This window comes from Hipposideros armiger, unplaced genomic scaffold (genome assembly GCF_001890085.2).
Source record: "Hipposideros armiger isolate ML-2016 unplaced genomic scaffold, ASM189008v1 scaffold_518, whole genome shotgun sequence".
NCBI lineage: Eukaryota > Metazoa > Chordata > Mammalia > Chiroptera > Hipposideridae > Hipposideros > Hipposideros armiger.
The window spans coordinates 46,311-73,167 of NW_017731868.1; the positions used below are offsets into that span (position 1 = coordinate 46,311).

Here is a 26,857-nt window from a genome sequence, read left to right on the forward strand (position 1 = left end):
CCGTCGCCGGCGACTCACGGCAGCCCATCTCCAGGTTGAGCTGTTGTTCAGCATCTTAGCTGTAGAGGGCGGTGCCACTGGCCCTCATATGTGGGATCTGAACTGGGACCCTCTGGCATCCCAAGCCAGCTCTTAACCAATGTACCACTTGGCTGGCCCTCTTTTCGTGTTTTTTTTTTTTTAACTTTTGTTAGGGAACAGTGTGTTTTTCTAGGACCCATCAGCTCCAAGTCAAGTGGTTGTTTCAATCTAGTTGTGGAGGGTGCAGCTCTGTGGCCCATGTGAGAATCGATCCAGCAACCTTGGTGTTATAAGCACTACATTCTAGCCACGTGAGCTAACCGGCCACCCCATACATTCTTTCTTGTCTTTTTCCAAGGCTCCACTTGTATGAATTTTCAATCTTTTCATAGTGTTCCCCAGGTTCAGAGGCCCTGTTCATTTTCTTTCAGCCTCTTCTCTTTCTGTTCAAACTGAGTAAAAAAAATCTGGTCTCAAGTTCACTGATTCTATTTTCTGTTATTTCCAGTCTACTATTTAGGCCACCCAGTTAGGTTTTTTTTTTTTGTCTTTAAAATTTATTGACATGGTTCCCCCCACAGGACCGCAGTCAAACAACCACTTGGATCTGTTCCTGTGGAGAGGAAATGTGTGGTGCTGAGCAACTCATGGCTGCGAGTCCCAGAGTGTTTTTGCAGTTAGTTTTTACATTTAGTTTATTGTATTTTTCAGTATAATAATTTCTATATATTTTTTTGTAAGTTCTATTTTTTTCCTGAGGTTTTCTATTTTTTTTAATCATCTTTCAAAACAAGCTGGGATTTTTTCCAAGTATTTTTATACTCTGGAACCATCTGGTCTGGTGCATTTTGGTGTAGGGGATATATTTAACTAGGTTTTTTTGTTTGTTTTCCTTTTTTTTATTTTATTTGACTACGTTTTTTATTTAACTGATCTATTCAGATTTTCTACATTTTGAGCTGATTTTGCTTGTTTCTATTAGTATAAGGATTTTTGTATTTGTATTTCTTGTGTCAATTGTTTTGTATGAACATTTTCCCCGTTTCCATTTCTGTACTAGTATTATTCCATTTGAAAACCCTGAAGGCTGTGCGTTAAAGGGCACACAAGTGTGTTGATGGTGAAGTGGCCAAAATCTGAACAAGTGAGCTTTAAACTGATTCACTACAGGAACGTTTGCTGCTGAGAACATACAAACCTGCCCACTCTGAGGCTTATTTTTAATTCCATGGAAATCCGTGCAAAGGTTTTAATGCTTGTATTGTAACCTACTGGGCACAGAGTAGGGAATATAACCAAACTGTTAGAACACGAGCGCTTGGCAGTTTTTGTTATTTTCAAATGAAACTTGAAGTGATAGAACCAAAGGAGTAAAAAATGCAGTACACAGGGCTCGTTGGAAAAAGTACTATGTTTAACAAAAGCTCAAAAGATGTTAACAACTGGTTAAAATAGAACCCTTTTAAGTCTCTGACATACCTCATTATGTGAAACAGAACTGTGTACCTGACAATGGAAATTTCCCAAGTTTTCTTAACCACACAAACTGGACTGCCTCCTTCCTCAACTCCCAGTCGGCTACAGCTCACCCAAACCTAGTTCTAGAGTGCCACCCTTTTTCCAGCCTGTTCACAAAGGACCTTCCGAAGTAAGGTTTCCCGCCATTTCACTTCAAGGAATGGAAGGTCTTTCTGCCTAGATTTGTGGAGGCCCGAGCCTACATGGCTTTCCCCGAAAGTCCAGCAGGAACGCCAAGGCCAGTAAGCAGCATGACGGTCCTAGGGACTGAGCAAAGAGGTGACAGCCCAAGTTGCCTGATAAGTGCTCAGTATGCACCGATAACCCAGAGGACGAAAACACCCACAGCAAAGAGAAAGCGACCTGGGTACTGCGCGTGCCGGGTGCCCGCACCGGGAGGCTGAGGTTTTCTATTTTTTTGTTTCCAGAGAAGTTATAATTACTCACTGAGGCTCTTTTTCTGATAGTTGCTTGTCAGATAATGCCAACATCTGATTCATCTTGGTATTGGTGTGAGTTGATTTTCTTTCCTCCTTTGTCTTCTGATTTTTCTTGTTCTTGGTATGACTTTATTGTATACTGGACATTTTAGATATAATGATTGGAGACTTTCAATCATTGTTAAATCTTATATTTTAGGAGACACTTGCCCTATTGAGTTTAGTTTGTAGATTCTATCCTACTTTTGTGAGCATTAGTTCCAATGATAATTTAGTGCTCTGATAATTTAATTTTAGCTCTTGTAATGCTATTCTGGTCTGCCTTGTCTTCTGGCTTTGGCTGAACTCTCACTGAGCCCCTACTGGTGCCACTGCAGGAATGGAAGGTGCTCCTCTGGGCTGTCAAGTGTTAGATTTGGGGAGTGGAGGATGCTGGACCCAGGATGGAGAGCATTTCCCCTGGCCTGTTTTTTGGCCTCCTGATGCTGGTACCATTAATACTCAATTTCTGCTGGTGACACTGGGGTATGGAATTACTTACCTGGCCACTGTCTACTGCTGGGTAAAAGGTCAGTAGTTGTGGGGCCTGCATGGCTCCGTGTCACTGGGTAGAGGGCTGGGACATAATGCCCTGGGTTGCCTTCACCGCTGGGTAAAGGGTCAGGATACACCTACCTAGCCTGAATCTTTCTCTGGTGCATCATGGAACACCAAGAGCTTCCTGCGTCTGGAGGCTCTCTACTACCAGACTCCTTCCTGTTTTCCTTCAATCTTGTAAGAATATGAGTTTTCTTCTGAGTTTTAGCTTCTATAGGACTCATCCACTGTCCTTCCTTTTGTCCAACTGAGGCTTTCCTCCCAGTTTCTACCCGCTTTTGATTGTTCCCTTATAACTCCAGGCAGTTGTTTTCTAACATTTGTCTAGCACTTTTCGTTGGTATATACAGGGGGATTATTCTGACGGAACCATTACCAGATGTAGACCCTCTCTTTCCTGATATTTGTCATTGTAAAATATCATCCCTGACTTAATTGAGATAACCACTATATGCCCATCAATAAGCCCTGATGAGCTGATGACAGAAGGATGAAGTGAAATTCATTCATTCATTAAATTTATTGGGGGTGACATTGTTCGTAAAATTATCTAGCTTTGAAGTGTATATTTCTTTTTTTTTTTTCTTTTAAGATTTTATTAGGGAATTCGGGGAGGCCGAGGAGAGAGGGATCTTCAGCCTGGTCAAATAGCAAGCTGTGCTTATATTTTGTGTCTGTCCCCACTAAAAATGAAAATTTTGTGCAGCAGAGATCTGTATCTGCTTTATCTCTGTATTCCTGGCATCTACCACAGTGGTTGACACAAGTAGTTACTTTTTACATGATTGTTGAATAAATTAATAAAAAGAATTGCTCTAGGTATTTCTACTAGCCTACTTTCGATGGGAGAAGAGTTCTTTGTTGATGTTTATCATTATTGTTGCCTAATCAGGACATCCAAATTGATAATTAGTTATATTGGTGGGTAACCTAAGGTCTGTTCTTATTTCTCCATTTTATTTCCCCATGTAGCAATGGACCAAAGCATATAAAAGATAGGAAGTGAATCATGAATTCAGTTGTGTCAATTGTGGTTTTGATTGTTTTATCCAGTAATATGGCAAACCACTTATTCTGATTTTTATATACTGCTGAGGTCAGCATTTTTTATCTCCAGTTTTGTGATCTGTGCATTAGTACTTTTAGTGGTTAAGATTGGTTCCTTTTTAGTTGGCATTGTGGTCTAATCAAACATCTGTTTCTTAGGTTTCATTTTCAGCCTCTGGAGAGAAATATTAAACCTCAGCATTCTTCTATGTAGTTGCATACCTTCTCAGTACAGTGTTTATCAGTTTGATTCTCTACCACAATATTTGCATTATATTTTCTTTAAAAAGTATTTTTCTAATTGCTTTAATTTCATTTGTAATACACTAATATATACTCCTGGTAAAATTTTACAACAATGCAAAACCCCTCCCTGTGTCCTTGTCCTTTCTGTTATCAGCTTGGTATGTGTCCTTCCTGATCTTTTTCAGTGTAGATACACACACAGATATGTACCCCTAAGCCATATGGTATTGTTTTCTGTCTTTAAGCACATAAAAGAGATCCTGTCGTATGTGTCACTTTGTAACTTTTTAACTCAATTATGTATCCTGGAAATATATTTCTGTGTAATAATAGATTTTATTTAATTGCCCCATAATATTCACTAATATTAATAAGACCACATTGCAGCTTGTTTAGCTATTCCTTCTATTAATGGACATTTTGGCTGTTTCCAGTTTTTCACTGTTTTGACTAAGATTGCAGTGAACAAAGTAGATCATGCTAGAGGAAGAGTGGGGCAAAATTACTGGACCATAAGTTCCAGTAATCTACACATTCATTCATTCATTTCCTTTCATAATCGAGATTTCATTGGCTGTTTTGAGGATAAGTACACAGACATTTATTTTTTCTTCTTTTTTTATAGTCAAATGACTGAATACCTTTAGTTTATTGGATTTTTTTTACTGAACTCCTTCAACTTTTAGAAGGTACAAACAGCAATGAAAATGTTCAATGATGGGCCTTTTGAGCTTCCTTTGCTTGGCCCTCTCCAAAGCCTTTGGAGTGTACTTTATTTTCTAATAATGGCCCTTGAGCCATTCTCTACTTCCGCTTCTGCTTCTTTGAAATGTATTTTTCTAATAAACTCCTTTTCTGCAACTTAAAAAAAAAAGGTTCAAAGATGAAAGTAGGGTACATCCTTGGATCAGGGCAAATTCAAACCAATCTCCTCATATTATACATCAACAATTCTAGAAATTAAAAATGGAAATTCAAAATTATAATGATAGCATTAATACTTATGCCATATGCCAAATTTGATGCATATTGTTCTACATACATGATCTCATTTAATCTTTTTAACAGTCCCATGCATTAGGTACTGCTATTAATGTCCTTTTACAGATCATGGCTCTGAAGCTCTAGTACAGAAATATTTCAATTTGTACACAATTCTTAACGTAGGTACCAAAAACCTAAAAAGTCATGTAGTTTGAGTCTTTTCTAAAGTTATTCCAGTGACTTTCCAGCTTACCATTTGGAGGCTAATTTTCCTTAATAGAATATCAAGTACCAACATCTTGAAATGTTGATACACTGTTACATCAAAGTCCCACTAATTCATAATTTAATATCATATACACTACATACTCAAATTTTCAATATTTCACAGCACATTAACAAATTGAATAGGAAAAACTGAACTACCATAGACCAAAGATGGTACAGAGTGCACAAAATCCTGAAAAGGCGGGCCAAGATCAAGGAGTGGTTTAGTTTAGGAAAAAATTTTACCAAAAACAGGGGAATAGAATTCAAAATGTTAAAGATCTATTAAATGCACGACTGACTTCGAATGGCCATTTGATATGCTTTGTATTATAGGATATAAAAACTACCCCCATCTTTACGAAAGTTAAGCCAACACCCAAGACAATCAAAGTCTCCCATATTCAATATCCCACTATTTTCTGGTTGTACCAAAAAATAAACAAACAGCAAATGATTTCATCCCTTAAAAAAAGCATGTAACAATTAAAAATGGGATGACATGAGAGCCCGCCGAGTGGCGCGATGTTTAAGAACTGGCTTGGAATGCCGGAGGGCCCTGGTTCGGATCCCAAGTATGAGGGCCAGTGACACTGCCCTCCACAGCTAAGATGCTGAACAACAGCTCAACCTGGAGCTGGGCTGCCATGAGTCGCCAGCGACAGCATAGGTTGTAGCCCCTGTGGCAGTGGGTTGCCATGGGCTACCGTATGTAGCCAGCAGCTAGCTTGAGCAGCTCCAAAAGCTGACGACTGATGTGCCTCGCCTGGGAAGAGTGCAATGATGGTGCCAGCTTGGGCCAGTGAAGCAAAGTCCTCCACAACTAGACTGAAGAACAAAACGACAGCAACTTGTCTGTTCCTCTTCCCCCAATTCCCCAGCGCTGTTCCCATTCCCCCAATTCCCCGATAAAAATCTTAAAAAAAAAAAGAAAAGAAAAGGAGAGTAAACCCTAAGAGGTCTCCTCACAAGGAAAAAAAAATGGGATGACATGGAATTCACTCGTAAAAAGTGTTTCTAGAGCTACTAAGAAACTTGCTTTTACAAAATAGTTGATAAAAGTATTCCTCTGCATTGTACAAGAAGGGAGACAAGGACCACTGACAAGACACGGTGTATGATACTAATGAAACTTGGCTTCTTTCTCTCCTGATTTATCTGAGGCTGGACTCGCCTTGTTTTTAGTTTCTCCGTTTTCTGCAAGTAAATCTTCTTTAGAATCTTGGTTAGCCACTTTGGTCTGTCTTCCCTTTGCTCCCCTTTCCCCTTTAGTTTGCACTTTTTTGTCTGCAGATTTCTTTTCCTGCCGCCTTTTGGGCTTTGTTTCCACTTGTGCAGGATTGCAGGAGCAGGTTTAGCTGACAACCTCGCTGACCAACTCTTGGCTCTTCCTTCGTTGCCCCCTCAGAGGAGCTGACCTTCCTCTTGGGCATTGTGGCAGGGAGGGCGTGTGCCAGGTGCCTGTAGGCTATGGCGTTCTGCTGAGAGCCTTGGTGAAGCTGTGCTGCCTGGAAACTACAGCTCCTTCCGCCGCCCACCCGAGCTGGGAATGGGGTGCTGGGTGAGCTATACATTTTTTTATTTTGATGCATATTACCAAACTGCTTTCCTGAGGGACTGGACCAATTTAAATTCTCATCAGCCAGTGGTATACTCTTATTGTCAATATTTTACAATTCAGATGTATTTTCCTAGGCCGATGAGTGAAAAATAATATATTGTTTTAATTTGTATTTCCTTAGTACTAGAGATTATGAGTGTCTTCATGTTTGTTTGTTTGTTTATATATTTATTTATTTATTAAAAAGGATTTTATTGGGGAATCAGGGAAGGGGAACAGACAAGTTGCTGTCCTTTTGTTCTTCAGTCTAGTTGTGTAGGACGTCGCTTCACTGGCCCATGTTGGTATTATCATTGCGCTCTTCCCGGGGGAGGCAGATCAGTCACCGGCTTCTGGACGGCCGCTCACTGCGGTTGCTGGCTACACATAGTAGCCCATTGCAACCCACTGCCACAGGGGCTGCAGCCTACGGCATCGCCGACGCCTCACGGCAGCCCAGCTCCAGGTTGAGCTGTTGTTCAGCATCTTAGCTGTGGAGGGCAGTGTCACTGGCCCTCATATGTGGGATCCGAACCGGGGCCCTCTGGCGTCCCAAGCCAGTTCTTAACCATCATGTCACTTGGCCGGCCCTTGTATTACCTATTCTTTATCCATCCATCGACAGACACCCAGGCTGCCTCCACATCTTGGCCATCGTAAACAATGCTGCAGTGAACATAGATGCACATGCCCCTTCTTTGGATAAATAGAAGTGGGTCTTTCTTAGATTGCTGGTTCTTTGTCTCTTGTTATAGCCTTTGTTTTGAAGTCTATTTTGTCTGGTATAAATATTGATACCCAAGCTTTTTTTTTTTAAATTTTTTTTAGCTGAGCCATCCTGCCACCTGTTGGCAGCTCAGCAGCAACTCAGCTCGGGCTGGACTTGAACTGCTGTTGCTCAGAGCTCAAACCCTTGAGCGAGTTCTTAACCAACTGAGCTACTCGGTCGGCCCTCCAAGCTTTTTTTTGCTTGTTTCCATTTTCATGAAATATCTTTTCCCATTGCTTGACTTTCAGTCTGTGTGTATCTTTCCATCTGAAGTGAGTCTCTTGTAGGCAGCTTATGTAAGGGTCTTGTTTTCTTATCCATTCAGCCACCCTATCTTTTGATTGGTGCATTTAAGCCATTTACATTTAAAGGAATTGATAGATATGTAGTTATTGCTATTTTATTATTCGTGTTTTTTATGTTTTTTATTTCCATCTTAAAGAAGTACCTCTAACATTCCTTGTAATATGGGTTTGGTGTTGATAAACTCGTTTAGGTTTTCCTTGTCTGGGAAAGCCTTTATCTGTCCTTTGATTCTAAAAGATAGCTTTGCTGGATAGAATAATCTTGGCTGTAGGTCCTTGCTTCTCATCACTTTGAATATTTCTTGCTAATCCCTTCTGGCCTGCAAAGTTTCTGTTGAGAGATCAGCTGACAATGTTATGGGAGCTCCTTTGTTGGTAACTAATTGCTTTTCACTTGCCATTTTTAAGATTCTTTCTTTGTCTTTAACCTTTGGCGTTTTAATTTTGATATATATTGGTGTGGGACTCTTGGGGTTCATTCAGTTTGGGACTTTCTGCAGTCTGAGCTTCTATGTCTATTTCCTTTGCCAGATTAGGGGAGTTTTCTGTCATTATTTCTTCAAATCGGGTTTCAATTCCTTGCTCTCTCTCTTCTCCTGGTGTCCGTATCATGCAATTATTGGTATGCTTGATTTCCCAGAGGCCCCTTAAGCTCTCCTCATTTGTTGGATTCTTTATTTTTGCTGTTCTGATTGGGTGTTTTCTGCTACCTTGTCTTCTATATCACTGATTCATTCCTCTGCATCATCTAATTTACTGTTGATTCTCTCTAATGTATTCTTCATTTCAGTTATTGTATTCTTCATTTCTGACTGGTTCTTTTGTATGTTTTGTTATCTCCATTTTTATGTTTCCTATGTATTTGTTGAAGTTTTCCCGGAGATCACTGAGCATCCTTTTAACCAGTGTCTTGAACTCTGTGCCTGGTAGATTGCTTGCCTCCATATTGTTTGGTTCTTTTTTTGTAGTTTTGTTCTGTTCTTTTATTTGGGACATGTTTCTTTCCTCCCCATTTTGGCTGCCTCCCTGTGTTTGTTTCTCTATATTAGGTAGGGCTGCTATGCCTCCCAGTCTTAGTGTAGTAGTGGCCTTATGTAGTTGGTTTGCTGTGGGGCTCAATGGCTCAGTCTCACTGGTCAGTAGAGCTGAATGCTCTAGGTGTGTCCCTTGTTTGGGTTGTGTGTGCCGTCCTGTTGTAGTTGAGCCTTGGTTGCTGTTTACATGTCAGTGGAAAGGATAATTCTTGGGCTGATTGGTTGTGACGACTGGCTATCACTACCATGGAGGAGCTGTGGTGCAGGGATGACCCTACAGAACAGGATTTGCATTAGCAAGGCTCTGGTTCCTTCCCAGTCTGCCCTTCGGGTGTGTGGTCCTTGTAGGTAGCCAGATGATACTCAAGCTGGGTGTCAAGTTGGCCACTGGGCAACTTGAGGGTCTCTGGGGATGGGACCCATCTCAGACCAAATTCAGCCACAGCCTGTGCCCTGCTCAGGGCTACATGGAATGAGTCACAAAGGAATCCACAGATGGCCGCTACCTATGCTGGGCTTAGAGGTGTCTCAGGAGGCTAAGCTGTGAACTGAGGCCACTGTTGCTAGTCCCGGGCATAGGGCTACTCAGCCAGTGGTATAGGACCCATCACAGTCAGTTGCTGTTTGTTTGGGGTTTGTGAACCTCTGAGAGATATTTTAGGAAAGGCTAAAGCATGAACCAAGATAGGCCTTTCATGGGGAAAATTCATTGGAAGTGGCTTGGGTGTGCCTGCAAGTTGGGTGAGTTGGGGTCTCGGAATCAGCAGGCGGGGTGCACCAAATGTTGATAGCTAGGTGGATGGAGATTCAGATGTGGGGCCACTTGCTTCTGCTCGCTGGGAGTGGGGAGGGCTCAACAAAGAAACAATGGCTTCTGCCAGCACTTCTGTCTGGGATAATGCTGCCCCTTCAGCCCTCGTTTGAAGCCAAATAATTCAGTTCCTTCATGCATGGCCCTGGTGCCTTTTAAGCTGCTGCCCCAGCAGTGGACCTCAGAGCAAGGGAGTCCATCAGCATGTAAGTTTGTGTGTGGGCCCTTTAAGAGGGGTGCCTGGGATTCCAGCCATCCTTTATCTTACTCATCCATCATCTCTACTCGTTTTCACTGCCTGAAGTATGGGGACCTCTCTCCCTGGAACTGGAACCCTGGGCTGGGGAGCCTGGATGGGGCTGGGACCCCTCACTCCTGTGGGGTGGACCTCTGTAGCCAAGATATCCCTCTCCATTTTTATCAGTCACACGTGGGTGTCAGACCAGCCTCTTGTACGTCTCTGCCCCTCCTACCCATCTTGAGGTGGCTTCTATGCATCCTTAATTGTAGGGCTTTGGTTCAGCTAGACTTCAGGCGATTCTCAATGATGATTATTCTGCAGTTTAGTTGTAATTTTGATGTCATGAATGGAGACAAGCACAGCCTTTACCTACCTGCCATCTTGACCAGAATATCTCTCTGAAATGCTCTCTCATTCATCACTAAAGTTACTATACATACCTGGGTCATTTCTTAACTCTCTCTTTTGTTCCTTTGACCTTTATCTATCCTTATACCAATACTCCAGTGTTTTAATTAATTTATTTATAAGAAGTTTAAAATTTTAGCTTTGATTTAGTCTTAAATGTAAGTTATTTTAAATGATTATTAATTTTGAGTTGGATAGATTTTTATTGTTAATTTGTATATTTATGGCATTATAATCAGACTGCTTTCTATTTTTTGGAACTTGATTTTTTTTGTGCTTTATTTGCTAAAGATTTCTATTCTTTTCTGGGAGGACTGTTCCAAGTTCTGTATATATTTATTACATCATGCTTAATTATAGTATTCAGATTCTCAATATTCTTACTCTTTTGTCCAATTGTTCTTTTACTTTCTGAAGAAAATGTGTGGAAGTATCCTATTATAAATGTGGATTTCTCCATTTCTTCTTAGGTCCTTAATGCCTGAATTTTAAAAGTTTTTGTATACTGAAAGGATTTTCTTATATTTGTTACCAAAATTCATTTGGCAGAAAACCTGACCTGAACTGATGAGACTATTAATAGTTTTGGTGGTTTTTTTTTTCGTTTTAAATGCAGGTGCATTCTTTTATATTAAAGATTACATGATTGGTATGTGTAAGAACCCTCCTTAGAACATGATTGAATATTGCTAAAATACTTCATTAGTTACCCTGCTTTTTTGACTTAAAGTATTTATAATGAAATCTCTATGATATATACAAGGATATCAAGAATAATACAACGGGGATGGCTGAGTGGCTCAGTTGGTTAAGAACGCGAGCTCCGAGCAACAGGGTTGCCAGTTTGATTCCCACATGGGCCAATGAGCTGTGCCCGAGCTGAGCTGCCACTGAGCTGCCAACAGGTGGCGAGAGCAAGTGCTGCTAACAACAAGGTTGCTAGCTGGACTCTCCCATATGGGAGGGTGGGCTTTGCCCACCCTCAACTAAGATTGAACACGGCACCTTGAGCTGAGCGGCTGCGAACTGCTGACGGGCAGCTGGATGGTGACTGGACTTGGGAGTTGAGCTAGATGCGCACTCCACAACTAAGATTGAAAGACAACAACTTGGCTGTTCTCCTTCCCCAATTCCCCAATAAAATCTTTAAAAAACCAAAAACCAATGTTTAAAAAAAAAGAATAATACAAGGAACATGCATATCCCCATCACTCAGCTTAAGAAATAAAAAATTATCAGTGCATTTGCAGTCCCCTGGATACCTATATTTTTTTTCAAGATTTAAAACTTCACGTAAATGGTATCCTAGCATATGCATTCTTCTGCAATTTTTCTTAAAAAAGTCAACGTTGTTTATGAAATTTATCCATTTGATATATGAAGTTCTAGTTCAGTCATTTTCTTTCTCCCATTGATGTACACAATTCAATTCTTTCCATTAATTTCCTAATTCTCAGTTTCCTGCCCCATTGCTTTGGGATATTGTATGTATTATTAATTTTATGGTGGCTAAATTTCCTCCCATGTTTAGTTATTTTTGGGGGGTTGTTGCTTAATATTTAAAATGAAGGTTTGATTGATCAACATTGGTAGTGGGTTGGGCTTTTTTAATTCAAGTGCGTAAGCTTTGTAATGTTAATAGTGCCTCACCTCACATCTCGAGAATATCTGTAGTAGCAATGAGATCTTTTGTAGTTAGCTCTACTGAGTGGGATATTTAAGGGGTGTTCCAGAAGTCTCTCAGATTCTTCATTTTTAACTGCTCTTTAAAGATTTCTTCTAAATATATTAATGGTGTTTTTAACACCAAAAGAAAAAATATTCTGTTTCAAGATCCAATCCAGGATATTTGGTTGCATTTTATTGTTATGCCTCTTTAATAGTTTCTCGTAATCCTGAATATTTATTTGTTTGTTTGTTTGTTTAGCTAGCTGAGCCATCCTGCCACCTGTTGGTAGCTCAGCCGCAGCTCAGCTCGGGCCAGGAATCGAACCACTGTTGCTCAGAGCTTACATTCTTGAGTGAGCTCTTCACCAACTGAGCCACTCGGCCAGCCCCTGAACAATTTGTTTAGCCTTTCTTTGTCTTTCATAACCTTGATATTTTTTATGATTATAGGCCAGTTATTTTGTAGAATACCATTTAAAATGGGTTGGTGTGATGTTTCCACATGATTAGATTTGAGTTATACATTTGTGGCAGGAATACTATAAAAGTGATGTTGAATTCTTTTCATTGCATCATATCAGGAGGTATATGGTGTCCATTATTTTATTAGTGGTGATGTTAATTTTGATCCATGAGTTAAGTTGGTGTCTACCAGGTTTTTCCACTGAAGTTTTTATTTTTCACTTTGTAATGAAGTAATTTGTAGAGTTACTCTGAAACTTAATGTTTATCGTAAAACTTTTACCCATAGTTTTGGCAGCCATTGAAGATTGTTGCCTTTAACAATTATTACTATGGTGATTGCCAAATGGTGATTTTCGAATCCTTTATTTATTATTTGGAATATAGCTCTCCATTCTTCCCCATTTGTTAATTAATTCACTTAATAACATATATTTTATTCTGTGGGTTATTATTCATTAGTACCATTATTTATTTTGATGTACCATCTATCTTGGATTTGGCCAGTGGGATCCTCTTCAAGCTGGCTCCTTTGTCCTTTTGACATGTCCCCATCATTCTTTGAGTTTATCTTTACACAACAAGATGTTCCAGTCCCATCCTGTTCCTCCCAGCCCTAGTTTCATAATGGGTCATACCTCAAAAAGCCCTGGTTGAGAGGGTTTGTTTTCATCATGATACAATCTCATATTTATAAGAGGAATGATTTAGGAGTGAGGGAAAAATTGGTGAAATAGGAGAGAGAAAGGAGCATTACTGGAATGATGTCCTTGATAAAGTGAGAGCACATAAGTTTAGTTTTTACATAGAAGAGTTGGCCTTAGCATAGGTGCCCAGACAGGTTTTCCATAATAATATGGGCCAAGGCAGAGAGTATGGGCACAAGTGCTGTTAGGTAAGTAGATGTGCTAGTGGGAACTTATGAAAATTCTCTTCTTGTTGCTTTTTAAATTTTCTCATTTAAATAGATGCAAGAGAATCTATTTCATTTGAGGATGAGTTTGGGGTAGAGAGTAGGTATTAAAAGTTTGAGAAAAGAGGCGAAGGAATAAAGTAGTTTTTCTAGAAGAATGTTAGAATGAATGGTAGTAGGATTGCTAGGCAGCATTAAGTACTTGTTCTAAAGCAGTTAATTGTTCTAAAGAGTTAATTTCTTTGTTGGGTTTGGTGCTTGTCTTTTTCTAAGCTTTGGTGTTTCCATAGGTTTTGTTTCTCTATGGATATAATCTACTGGTTTCTCTTCCTTTGGAGATTCTCTACTATTTATGGTCTGTCAATGGCAATATTAGTTTTTCTTGGATATTACGACTTTATTCTAGTTTTTTTTTTTAAATTACCATTTCTGTTGTTTTCTGGAGTATTAGAGTAGATGTATATGTTCCTTGTTATCATATTGATTCAGTCTCTTAGAATTTTTTATCTGCATGAATAATGTGGATTAACATAAGGGAAAGATGACTTGGTGTTTTTTGTTGTTGCAAACATTTAGCATTGACTAGGAGCAGGGGTTTCGTTCAGGTTTTTGTTGATATTGTTTTTAGAAGCACTGACAGGATTGGCCAGATTTCAGAGTTTGAATGCATCAAGAGTCAATAAAATGTTATCATGTATTGTTTTCACATATAAATCTACTTATTAGCATATCTGAGTTGTATATTTGTAAGAGTACTCTTGAAATTGTGGTTCTTTTTATTTATTTTTATTTTATTTTATTTATTTATTTTGTGTGTGTGTGTGTGGTTCTTTTTAGCATTTCTTGTTTTACTACTGTTTCATAGCTGATCTCAATAGAATAATTTTCAGCTCCACTTCCTTCATCAGTGAAGTAATACCTTTACACTTCTGTCTTGGTGATTTAAATACTAACCATAGTATATTTAAGACCCAGATAGATAGTTGCTGAAGATACCAGTGCTTTTGAGACATTTTCTGTCTCTGGTTACATTTCTGTCATTCTACTGCTTTCAAGTCAATACAGAAACTATGTGAAGACTGGACTTTGTTGATATGTATAATGCTGATGTTAATTGGCAAAAGATTCTCCATGTTCAATTTGTTGAGAAACATCCGTGGGCCTACTGTATGTGAATATGATTAAAACAATAAAAAAGTTTATTCTGGTAGGTACAGTTTAAATATATATTATGTGACCAGTTTCTGAGGCATTCTAAAGGAATAAATCTTATAGAAAACTGACATTGAGGAGCAAGCTGTGTCATCGCGTTTATCTTCATTGTAATTTCTTCTATAAAGTAGTTAACTCCATTAAATGAAAATGTGTAAAAATTGAGAATTAAAGTTATGCCTGGTTGCTCTAGAGTAAGATTCTGGCTTCCAGGGTACTAGTCCACTTACGTGAAAATGCTATTTAGCAGAATAGTGTATTTATGTGAAATTACTTCAATCTAATTGAAGGGTAATTGGTCTAAATAGTGGGTGTGTTTGCTGAACATAGTCAAAAAAATGTTCCCAAAAGGCACATGTTGCTTAGTATATATATCTTCATAATGTGGAAACTGGTAATGATAAGGACATTAGTCATTTGGATTGATTTATAGTGACATTATTCAGCTTCTCCCTTTTGTAATGTAAATTAGTTAAAGCATCGCGGATATTGAAGGGATGGGAACCTTTCTGGTTGATCTTACTCTCCTCCAGGAAGGAACCAACCTCTGAAATAGCACAGTTGAAATCTTCAATTAGGGAGGTAGGTGAAATGAGATAAGAGACTGATTATTTGTGAATTACTATTATAAGGAATTTAGGGAAAGTCAAACAATTGTTTTGGGGGGATAACAATTATGAAAGGTATTTTTTAAATTTTATCATGCTATACATGTTACATTATCAGTTTTTATGTGTACAGTCAATTTTGAAGCAAAGTTTTAACAATTTGAACTTAATACTGATTACTGGTTTTAGTATATAGCAGCAGTTCTTGTACCACAACTTTTCCTATTCTTTCTTTTTTAAAATTTTTATTGGGGAACAGTCATGGTCATTGGTTACAAGTTGCTTTCATGCTACAATGGCATAGTTGACTCTTTTAAGGAGGGCACAGCTCACAGTGGCCCATGTGGGGATCGAACTGGCAACCTTGGTGTTATCAGCACCACACTCTAGCCAACTGAGCTAACCGGTCACCTCCAACTTTTCCTTTTCCATTTTTTTTAAAGATTTTATTGGGGAATTGGGGGAGGGGAACAACGTTGGGGAATTGGGGAAGAGGAACAGCCAATTTGTTGTCTTTTAATCTTAGTTGTGGAGGGTGCAGCTAGCTCAGCTCCCAAGTCCAGTCGCCATCTGGCTTCCCATCAGCAGTTTGCAGCCGCTCAGCTCAAGGTGCCGTGTTCAATCTTAGTTGCGGGTGGGCGTAGCTCACCACCCCATGTGGGAGTTGAACCGGCAACCTTGTTGTTAGGAGCACTTGCTCTCACCAGCTGAGCCATCCTGCCATCTGTTAGCAGCTCAGCTCGGGCACATCTCACTGGCCCATGTGGGAATTGAACTGGCGACCCTGTTGCTCAGAGCTTGCGCTCTTATTATTTTTTTTTAAACTGAGCCATCCTGCTACCTATTGGCAGCTTAGCTGCTGCTCAGCTCGGGCTGGGCATCGAACCGCTGTTGCTCAGAGCTCAAACTCTTGAGTGAGCTCTTAAGCAACTGAGCTACTCGGCGGGCCCAACTTTTCCTGTTCTTGATTATTAAAGTTTCCTAAGTGCCTCTGTGGTTTAGAAAATGGCTTTGTGTAATTTTTTAAGGTTACTTCAGTGTGCTATTTTTGATTCTTTGGGTATCTGAAACTGACCTTTCATTTACATTCACAAATTAAATATAATTTGGCTGGGTAGAATAAATATCAGTTTACTACCTTTTCTTTCCTTCTACAAGATATTTTGTTCTGTTTTCTTCTTTTTATTTCCTTTAGTTTCAGGTGTACAAAACAACATGATGATTAGACATTTATATACCTCACAAAGTGATAACCCCAATAAGTCTATGATTCATGTGACACTGCATAGTTATTGCAGTATTATTGACTATATTCCCTATGTTGTACTTTATATTCCCGAGATTTTTTTAAATTATAGTTGACATTTAATATTATTTTATATTCATTTCTGGTGTATGCTGTAGTGGTTAGACATTTATATAATTTATGAAGTCATCCCCTGATAAGTCCAGTACTCATCTGAAACTATAGTTAATGCTGCATAAGAGAAGCCTAAAGCTAGTCAGATTTTTGGTTCCTTTTTCCTCCTAAGTGCTTATAGGTTTCATTCTTTATCCTTGTAAGTGAAAAATTTGGTACACATGTCTTGGTATGGATATTTTATTTCCTCCTGTAAAAATAGCTTTTAAAAAAATGACTTATAAATACTTTTTGAAATTATAGAAAAGCATAAAGAAAGTTAAAATTGTGTGTTATTATACCTCTCAGAAATAAAACCTTTAAAGTTTTCCAGGCATTTTTCTATGCATACATGTTCACAAACACATTTTTAGTATTTATTTTATGAGAATTGAATCATACCTACTTTTTAAGACATTTATTTCTTATTGGAGCATATAAGGAATGTATATATTAAAGTACCCTAATCTTAAATGTGCAGCTTGATGAGTTTTCACATATGTATTGCTCCATGAAATGCAAATGAAGATATAGAACATTTCCAGTTCCCTATAAGGTCAACTGAGATTCATCCCCAGTGTTACATGTATCAGTAATTCGTTTTTTAAAATATTATTATTATTATTATTATTATTTCGCTGTGAGTTGTTCCATTGTAGAATATACCACAATTGACTTAGCCATTCTCTTGTTCATGGTTCTAGTTTTTGGCTCTTATGAATAAAGCCTCTGTGAACGTTCGTGTAGGTTTTTTTTGGTGGACACATGCGCTCATTTCTCTTGCATATGTACCCAAGGATTGCTAGGTCCTAGTAGAAGGGTATATTTAGCTATACTACAATACATAATGCCAGAAAGTTTTCCAAAGCTGTTGGGCCAAAATACATTTTCACCAGCAAGGTATGAGAGTTCCAGTTATTCGGCATCCTTATAAACATTTAGTATTGTTGGTCTTTTAAATTTTAGCCAAACTGGTGGATGTGATGTGATATATATTGTGGTTTTAACTTGCATTTCGTTGATAAGTAATAATGTTGAGCATTTTTTTCATGTAATTATTAAAGATTCAAATATCTTTTGCCAAGCGCCTGGTCAAATCTTTTTTATTGGGTTGTTTTTGTTTAGTCTGCTTTAATCTCGAACAATTCTTTAGCCTTTCTTTGCTTTTTTTGACAATGTTGAAAAGCAGAGGCCAGTTTTTTTGTAGAATACCCCTCAATTTGGGTTTGTCTGGTTTCCTTATGACTAGATTCAAATCATCCATTTTTGGAAGGAGTGCCATGTAAGTGACATTGTATTCTTATTAGGAGGCATTCTTGTTTGTCCCGATATTGGTGATGTTAATTTTTACCTGGTCCATGTAGGGCCTCCGAGCCCTCTGCACTATAATGTTTCAATTTTTCCCTTTATAATTTATGAGTTATTTGTAGGGATTTATTTTGAGACTATGTAAAAATATCCCTTTCCTCATCAAAACTTTCACCATTAGTTTTAGTTTCTAATTGTATTCTAACTTCATCATTCCTGCTTATACTTATTAGTTGGCCCTTCTCCTTTATTTATTTATGTCTGTCAGTATGGACTCATGGGGTCTTATTTTATTTACTGGGTTGTGATATAATATTATCATTATTTATTTTGATGGTTAAAGTGCCCTGGATTTGGCTAAGGGAGGCCCATTCAAGGTGGCTCTTGTGTCCTTTTGATATATGCTCATTATTCTTGGAGAACTTCCTTATTTTGTGGCACAGAAAGATATTCCAGGCTAATTTTGTACTTCCCCTCCCTCAACCCTGGAATCAGTCATTTCTCCATGGAGCCCTGATTCCTTTTAGTGGGGAATATAATTTAGAGATCAAAATCTGGATGTTGGGTGTGTTTGCTGCTACTTGTGAGTCCTACCTTCTAGGGTTGCATTCTCAGTAGACAAAATGGGAGGGAGAGGGAGAGAATGAGAATTAATTTCACACTGATAGCTCCAGCCCAGTTTGCTATAGACTTTGTGTTCTAGTAAAGAATTTTTGTTTTTGTTTTGCCATGTTTCTCCAGTATACACCCAGTGTCTCTACTTGATTGTACAATGGACATTTTAAAATGAAACACTTTTTTTTGCATTCTTCTCCTACCACCACCCCAATCCTCTTCTTTCCACTGTTGTCCCCATCTTAGCAAATGGCAACTCTATCTTTTCTGTAACTCAAGCCATATATCTGTGGTCTTTTATTCCTCTCTTTCTCTCATGCCTTACTTCAAATTATCCGAAAGTATTTTGGCTTTTCCTTTAGCATATATTTGCTCCCTGACTATTTCTCACCACCTTCACCATTATCATGCTAGTCTAATATTTTTTCTCTGCAATTTTAATTTTTAAATTATTTTTATTTTTAAATTACTAGTTTAATCTCTCTTACTTGAATAGTTACAGTAACCTCCTAGTTGTTCTTCCTTCTGCCTTTGCTCCTTTATAACCTTATTCTCATAGGAAGCAGAGTGATTCTTTTAAAATGTCAGATTCATGTCTCAACCCTACCCAAAACCTCCCATTGCTCATCTCACTCACAGTAAAAGTCACAATATTGTACTTAATGGTGAAAGCCTTATGGGATCTGGACTCCCCTACCCAGCTCTCTGACTTCGTATGGATTTTCTTTCACTTCTGTTGTCTTCTTGGGTGATGATTAAATCCTTTCATAGATCTATAGCTTGAGGACAAGGAGACATATACTTTCTGTGTCTTAGTGGTCATCGATCTACTGTAGTTCTGTGCTGAGGTGTGGTTTACTCCCTATAATGAGTTATCTTATTGTAATAGTCAAATATATTAAAGACTATAATCTCCAACATGCATGGCCACCAAATTTTTCCTTCCCGCACCCTTGCTGATTTGGCTTTAGTTGTAGGGACTCTACCTCCCAGAATGCCAAATGGCTCAGTCAGTCCTTTCTTTTTCACCTCCAATATACATTTTCACTCCTGCCATTAAAAAACAAAAAGAAAACACAACAATGTTAGTTGTTCTCTCCAAATAGTTGTAGAAAGTTGGAGGGCTGTCACAAAAGCAGTGCCTGATCAATTTGCTCATTGGTACAGTCCCTTGATAACTCAATTGAAGGCAGATATTAGGAGGAAAGTATGAAGTGTAAGTCTCCTTCCTGTTAGGTTCCCTTTCATGAAGTGATCCTTAGGGAGGCCTTGGAGTGAATCCCAGGTAAATTTTGTTCTTCAATCCAGTTCTACCTGCTTATAATTAATGAAACTTCTTTCTAGTTTCTTTCCCTCTTCTCTGTCAGTATTTGTGGTGCTGGTGTGTTTTCATCTTTTTTTTTTCTGCCTGTTAATAGCCTAGGTGTCATTATGTGAGTCTATGCAAGGAATTGCACTGTGGGTCAGTTATTTCGTAGGGTAAATTTCATTATTCAGAATCTAGGTTTGGCTGAGAATTGGGCTTAGATAAACAATGACTTTATAGATGAAGGGTTCTTTATAATATAAAAATATGGAAATGGGTATCATACACAGTGATAATTGTCTTTAATTAAATAAGCAGTATTTTTTTACTTTTATACAGTATGTACACCGTGCATACAGGCTTGAGCCAGTTTGTATCTTTAGTTAGACATGAGTTTGAACTCTGGCTCTTTGAATTATGTATTGTGTGATTTGAGGGAGGATATTTAATTTAGCTTAGCTTTGGTTCGTTTAATTTAAAAAATATAGTTTTAAGGTACCTATCTTGTATTTGCAACTTGCTTTGAAATGCATAAAAAGTAATGTGGATTGATGGATATACATAATAATGCAAATATAGAAAAATGCTGTAGACTGTGGGTGGTGGACGTACGGTTTTTTCACTGAATAATTATTCAACTTTTCTGTCAGAAAAAAGGTCTGTATTGTAGGCTTACTAGGATTAGATGAGATCTATGTGAGAAATGTCTGGCATGTAATAAGTGCTCAATAAATAGTGGTTGTTTAAAAGCACTTCATGGGAGAGACTTGTTTTGTATTGTTGATAATACAATAAGGCAGTTTATGAAATGCTTAAAAATACTTCCCAGTTTTACAGGTCTCCTTCACTGCAGAATAATTGAATAAGAATCTCTGGAATGTTGTGCATGAACTTGGAGTTTTTTTTCTTTCCTTCTCCATTTCTCCATTCCTCCACTCTTCCTCTCCTTTCCTTGAGTTTATAAAGTACATCCAGGGTTGAGAACAACTGATGGGAGGAGGGCAAGTAATAGTGATGTAAGCAAAGGAGAAAGAAGGATTGGGAAGTAACAAAGACTAACAGAAAAGCCCCTATTGTGTGCACTGGTGGTCTCGGCTCTTCAGTACTCTTTGGAGTCATCCATTCATTTTCTTTTACTCACTCATATTTTGCCTCCATCACTTATAGCCTCAGCTTCCTCATGGGTAAATTGAAGGTAACAATACCTACCACTTAGAGTTGTTGTAAGGCTTCAATTTGTTAAATAATGCATATAAAGTGCTTAGCACTTAATTAAACATTCAATAAATAGTGGTTGTTTTATTGCTATAATAAAAATAAAAACGAATAGAAATGAGAACATTAAAAATGGGAAAGACATTATTGAGCAGCTAGTTCTATTTCAGGTATTGGTTAGGCACTGGGAATATTTTGATACATCTCACAGATATGGTCTCTTCCCTTCCAGACCTCACAGTATCATGGGTGAGAAAGATCTAAACACAAATCAAGAGAGAGTTTTAGTGCCAAGATAGAGGGGAGAGAATGATGTGTTCCGTGGAATCCAGGCCTAGTTTTGCTTCTCATTTTGGCCTTGCCCTCAGTCTGCAAGTGTCCAGAGGTACTTCAGTGTTATTAAACTTTGCTAGTAAGTTATCAAGGTCTCAAATATTCACATATCAAGGTCTTATTTAGGAAAAGGGGTTGGTGGCTGTCTTTCATTTGGATTTGAAGATGGGGGTGGGAAAGAGATGAGTACAGCGTACCATTTCCTGCCTTCTACTTCCTCCTCCAATCTAGTCAACCCATGCTGAGGTTTTTCTCTGGATAAATTAGATTAGCTTCTAATTATAGATTAGGTAGTTAGCTCTTCATTATACTCATTGTTAAAATATTGAGAGAAAATACCAAAATTTCCTTTTTTTTGTACACACAAGATTCAACAAAATGTAGGCAACATAACAAATGTTTGCATTAAACAAATTTTAAAAGAATTATGGTGAGTCCTAGCAAGATAGAGCAGTAACAAGGCGTTCTGATGCATAAACCTGGAGGCAAAGCAAAGGCTATGTATTCAGACAAACAAAACATAGTTGTTGTGACAACAATCTGGAATTGTATTTTATAACCACTTGTAATTATTAACAGGATTATTAATGCTACTTTGTGTTTGCCCTCAGAATCATGGCTAATGGTTTGATTCATCTGCCTTTTTATATGATAGTTTCAAATCAAGTTCTGTCACAATATTTCTAGGAGTTTCAAAACTGACATTTACAACTAGATATAGGGACATTTTTATAGATGTCTTTCAAATTTAGTGAAATGTTTCATTTTTACTTTTGTCTAAAAGTACTATAAAGTTATGTATTAGAATAATGGTGACCTGCCCTGAGATTACTAGATTTGAGGGTTGATAAATCTGTACAAAGTTAAATATATTTTTTTCTTATTAGCAAAGCAAGATGAATATAGATAAGCCTGTTTAACACCATGGTGTATATTCTTCCAGACCATTTTATATGCTTATACATACATGTTATTTTATTGTAACCATACTGTACAAACTCTTTATAATCTTTTTTCACTTATACCATTATCTTACCTACTTTAGCACATTTTGAATGCTGCACAATATCCTATAGTATGGATTAACATTATTTAATGGAGCAAGTAAAGGGAACAAGTGTCTGATTTTTTTTGCTATTGGCAACTATATTCCATGATGTAAAGACACTTCTTATAGCTAAATATTTGTATGCATTCTTAATTATTAGGTTTGGATAAATGTCTAGAAATGGAATTGCTAGAGGCTTTTAAGACTTACCAAATTACCCTTCTGTAAGGTCTATCCAGTTTATAATCCCACCAGTGGTTTACAAAAGTACCTATTTTTAATGTAATTAGTATTTGTTATCCTTTGAAAGTTTTAAGTTATAAAATGCATGTATTAACATTATATAAAGTAGGTAAATCGGGAAAAATCCACCTAGAATGCTATTTACTCAACATGGCAGTGATTATAATATTTGTTATAGTATTCCAGGTTTTTATCATACACATAAGTGGTTATAATAATCTCTCTCTCTCTCTCTCTCTCTCTCTCTCTCTCTCTCTCTCACACACACACACACACACACACACAGTTTTGTTTTCTGCTTTTTTCATTAAGTTTTAAGAAATTTTCCCTGCCTTTATCTGGCCCTCACAATTTGTTTTCAATGGTCCCACGATAATGCAAGAAGTATTCATATTTACCTAACTCTTCTCCTATTCCTGGACAAGTAACTCGCTACCAGTTTTTATTATCTATAATATCAAAATAAAAACACAGAGATAGCTACCATTTATTGAACATTAACTATGAAACAAACTACACTATGTACTTTTTTATTGCTTTGTATTATTTCTTTCAGATTGATGTCCAGGATTGGTAACATTGGATCACGAACATTTTTATGGCACAGCCTTTCTTCTTATCTCACCGCTTTCTTATTTCTTTCTACCTTCAAACATTTATTGGAAACCTAATATGTATTAGGCACTGTGCTAAGAAGCACTGAGAATACAAAGATAAGTCATAGAGTCCTTGGAGTGAAACATTAAATATATATGATAAAGAGGGACATGATAAAAGACATTATTGGATAACCGTCCATCGATTGGTTGGTCAGTCCATCCACCCATCCATCCATCCATCCATCCATCCATCCATCCATCCATCCATCCATCTATCTTTTATTCATCTACACAGGATTTTACCTCTCCAGCATGGGAGAGCTAATTGCAGACATGATGCCCTTTTACCCCTAAATATTCCTGTATAACAGCGGTTCTCAACCTGTGGGTTGCGACCCCTTTGGGGGTCAAACGACCCTTTCACAGGGGTTGCCTAAGACCATCGGAAAACAAAAAGATATTTACATTACGATTCATAACAATAGCAAAATTACAGTTATAGAGTAGCAACGAAAATAATTTTATGGTTGGGGGTCACCACAACATGAGGAACTGTATTAAGGAGTTGCGGCATTAGGAAGGTTGAGAACTGCTGCTGTATAAGAACAAGGACATTTTCTTAACCCCAGTACAATGACCAACTCCAGAGATTTTGACACGAATATAATACTATTATTTAATCTGTTGTGGATGTTAATATTTCGCCAATTGTCTAAATAATGTCCTTAATGGCAATTCTCCTCCTTGATCCAGGATCTAATTGAAGATCATGCATGGCCTTCAGTTGTGCTGCTTGTCTCTTTCATCTCCTTTAATCTGGAATGATTTCTCAGCTTTTCTTTATCTTTCATAGCATTGATATTTTTGAAGAATAAAGGTCAGTCATTTTGTAGAATATTCTTCAATTTGAGTTTGGTTGATTGAAGTTACTTCTTGTGCACATTCAGATCATACATTTTTGTCAGGAATACCATGTAAGTGATGTAGTGTTCTTTGCACATTGTATCATATTAGGAGGCATGTGATGTCAATGTGTCCCAATATTGCTGAAGATAAATTTGATTACTTGGTTAAGGTGTGGCCACCAAGTTCTTTGACTATAGACTGACCATTTTTGCTTTTGTAATTAATAAGTAATCTGTGGGGAGATATTTTGAAACTTTGTAAATATTCTGTTTCTCAACCAAATTTACCCACTAGCATTATCATCCATTGACAATTTTCTAACTTCATCTGATGATTTTCTAAATTCATCCTTCCTTATATTTATTATGTGGCTATGTATCGTAAGAACTTCCCTTTATTTGTTTGTTTGTATCAGTATGACCTCATGGATTCTTATTTTGTTCGTTAAGATTTTTGTTAAAATGTAGCTAACATACAATATTATATTATTTATTCAACATTTATATACCTAAAGAAGTGATCATAAGTCCAGCAACCATCTGACACCATACCACACTATCACAGTATTATTGACTATATTCCCTATGCTGTACGTTACCTCCCCATGACTTATTTGTTTTATACTTGGAAATTCAAACCTATTATTCTTCTTCACCTTTAAAAAATTTTCAATTATAGTTGACCTTCAGTATTATATTAATTTCAGGTGTACAGCATTGTGGTTACATTTACATAATTTAAGAAGTGATCCCCCGACCAGCCTAGTACCCACCTGGCACTATACATAGTTATTACCATATCATTGACTATATTCCCTATGGTTTATTTTATATCCCCATGACTATTTTGTAACTACCAATTTGCACTTCTTAATCAGTTCCCCTCTTCACCCACCCCAACCCCCCACCCCTTCCATCTGGCAACCATCAAAATGTTCTCTGTATCTATGAGTTTTTTGTTTCTTTTTTGTTTGTTTGTTTTGTTCTTTGGATTCCACATATAAGTGAAATCACATTGCATCTGTCTTCCTCAGTCTGACATATTCCACTCAGCACAATACCCTCCAGGTCCATCCATGCCGCCGCAGATGGCAAGAACCCATTCCCTTCCATGGCTGAACAATAGTCCATTGTATACATGTATCACCTCCTCTTTATCCATTCTTCCTTCACCAGACACCCAGACTACCTCCACATCTTGGCCATTGTAAACAATGCTGCAATGAACATATGGAGGCACACATGCCCTCAAAGTAGCTTGGGTTTCTTAGGATAAATACCCAGAAGTGGGACTACTGGGTCTTGCTTTGTCTCTTGTTATATTGCCTTTGTTTTAAAGTCCATTTTGTCTGGTATAAGTATTGCTACCTCAGCTTTTTGTTTGTTTCCATTTTCATGAAATATCTTTTTCCCATCCCTTTACTTTGAGTCTGTGTGTTTCTTTCAATCTGAAGTGAGTCTCTTGTAGGCAGCATTTGTTAAGGGTGTTCTTACCAATTCAGCCAGCCAATTTTTGGTTGGAGCACTTAAAGCCATTTACATTTAAAGTAATTTTGATAGATATGTAGTTATTGCCATTTCACTATTCATGTTTTATATCTTTTTTTCCATCTTAAAGAAGCCCCTCTAAGATTCCTTGTAATACTGGTTTTGTGGTGATTAACTCCATTAGCTTTTTCTTGTCTGGGAAGCTCTTTATCTGTCCTTCAATTCTAAATGATAGCTTTTCTGGGTAGAGTAATTTTAGTTGTAGGTCCTTGTTTTTGATCATGTTGAATATTTCCTGCCAATCCCTTCTGGCCTGCAAAGTTTCTGTTGAGAAATCAGCTGACAGTCTAATGGGAGCTCCCTTGTATGTAACTAACTGCTTTTCTCTTGCTGCTTTTTTGATTCTTTCTTAGAATTTAACCTTTGGCATTTTAATTGTGATGTGTCTTGCTGTGGGCATTTTGGGTTTATCTTGTTTGGCACTTTCAGTGCTTCTTGGCTTGTATGTCTGTTTCCTTTGCAAGGTTAAGGAAGTTTTCCATCATTATTTCTTCAAATAGGTTTTCAATTCCTTGCTCTCTGTCTCTTCTTCTGGTACCCCTATGATGCAAATATTGGTATGCTTCATGTCCCAGAGGCCCCTTAGACTGTCCTCATTTTTTTGGATTCTTTTTTCTTTTGCTGTTCTGATTGGTTATTTTCTGCTCTCTTGTCTCCTGAATCGCTAATTTGATCCTCTGCTTCATTTAATCTGTTGATTCCCTCTACTATATTCTTCATTTAATTTATTCTATTCTTCATTTCTGACTGGTTCTTTTGTGTGTTTTGTTATCTCTATTTTTATGTTTCCTATGTATTTTTTGAAGTTCTCCCTGAGGTCATTGAGAATCCTTCTAACCACTGTTTTGAACTCTGTGCCTGTTAGATTGCTTGTCTCCATATTGTTTAGTTCTTTTTCTGGAGCTTTGTCCTGTTCTTTTATTTGGGATGTTTCTTTGTCTTCCCATTTTGGCTTCCTCCTTCTGTTTCTATGTATAGGTAGGGCTTCTATGCCTCACAGGCTTACTGTAGTAGTGGCCATATGTAATAGGTGTGTGTGGTACTCAGTTGCACAGTCTCCCCAGTAAACAGAGGCAGGTGTTCCAGGTATGTTTCTTTTGTGGGTTTTGTGTGCCCTCCTGTTGTAGTTTTACCTTGGTTGCTGTTCGCACATCAGTGGGAGGGACTGACCCTTGGGTTGAGTGGTT

The 26,857-nt window shown here is 37.8% G+C and overlaps 1 protein-coding gene and 1 pseudogene across 3 annotated transcripts in view; one reads left to right on the forward strand and one right to left on the reverse strand.

Moving 5' to 3' along the window:
- LOC109396381 (constitutive coactivator of PPAR-gamma-like protein 2) overlaps positions 1 to 26,857 on the forward strand; it is a 226,141-nt gene that overhangs the window by 42,968 nt on the left and 156,316 nt on the right. The gene's annotated exons all lie outside the window — the stretch shown is intronic.
- On the reverse strand, positions 6,244 to 6,553 carry LOC109396370 (non-histone chromosomal protein HMG-14 pseudogene; annotated as a pseudogene).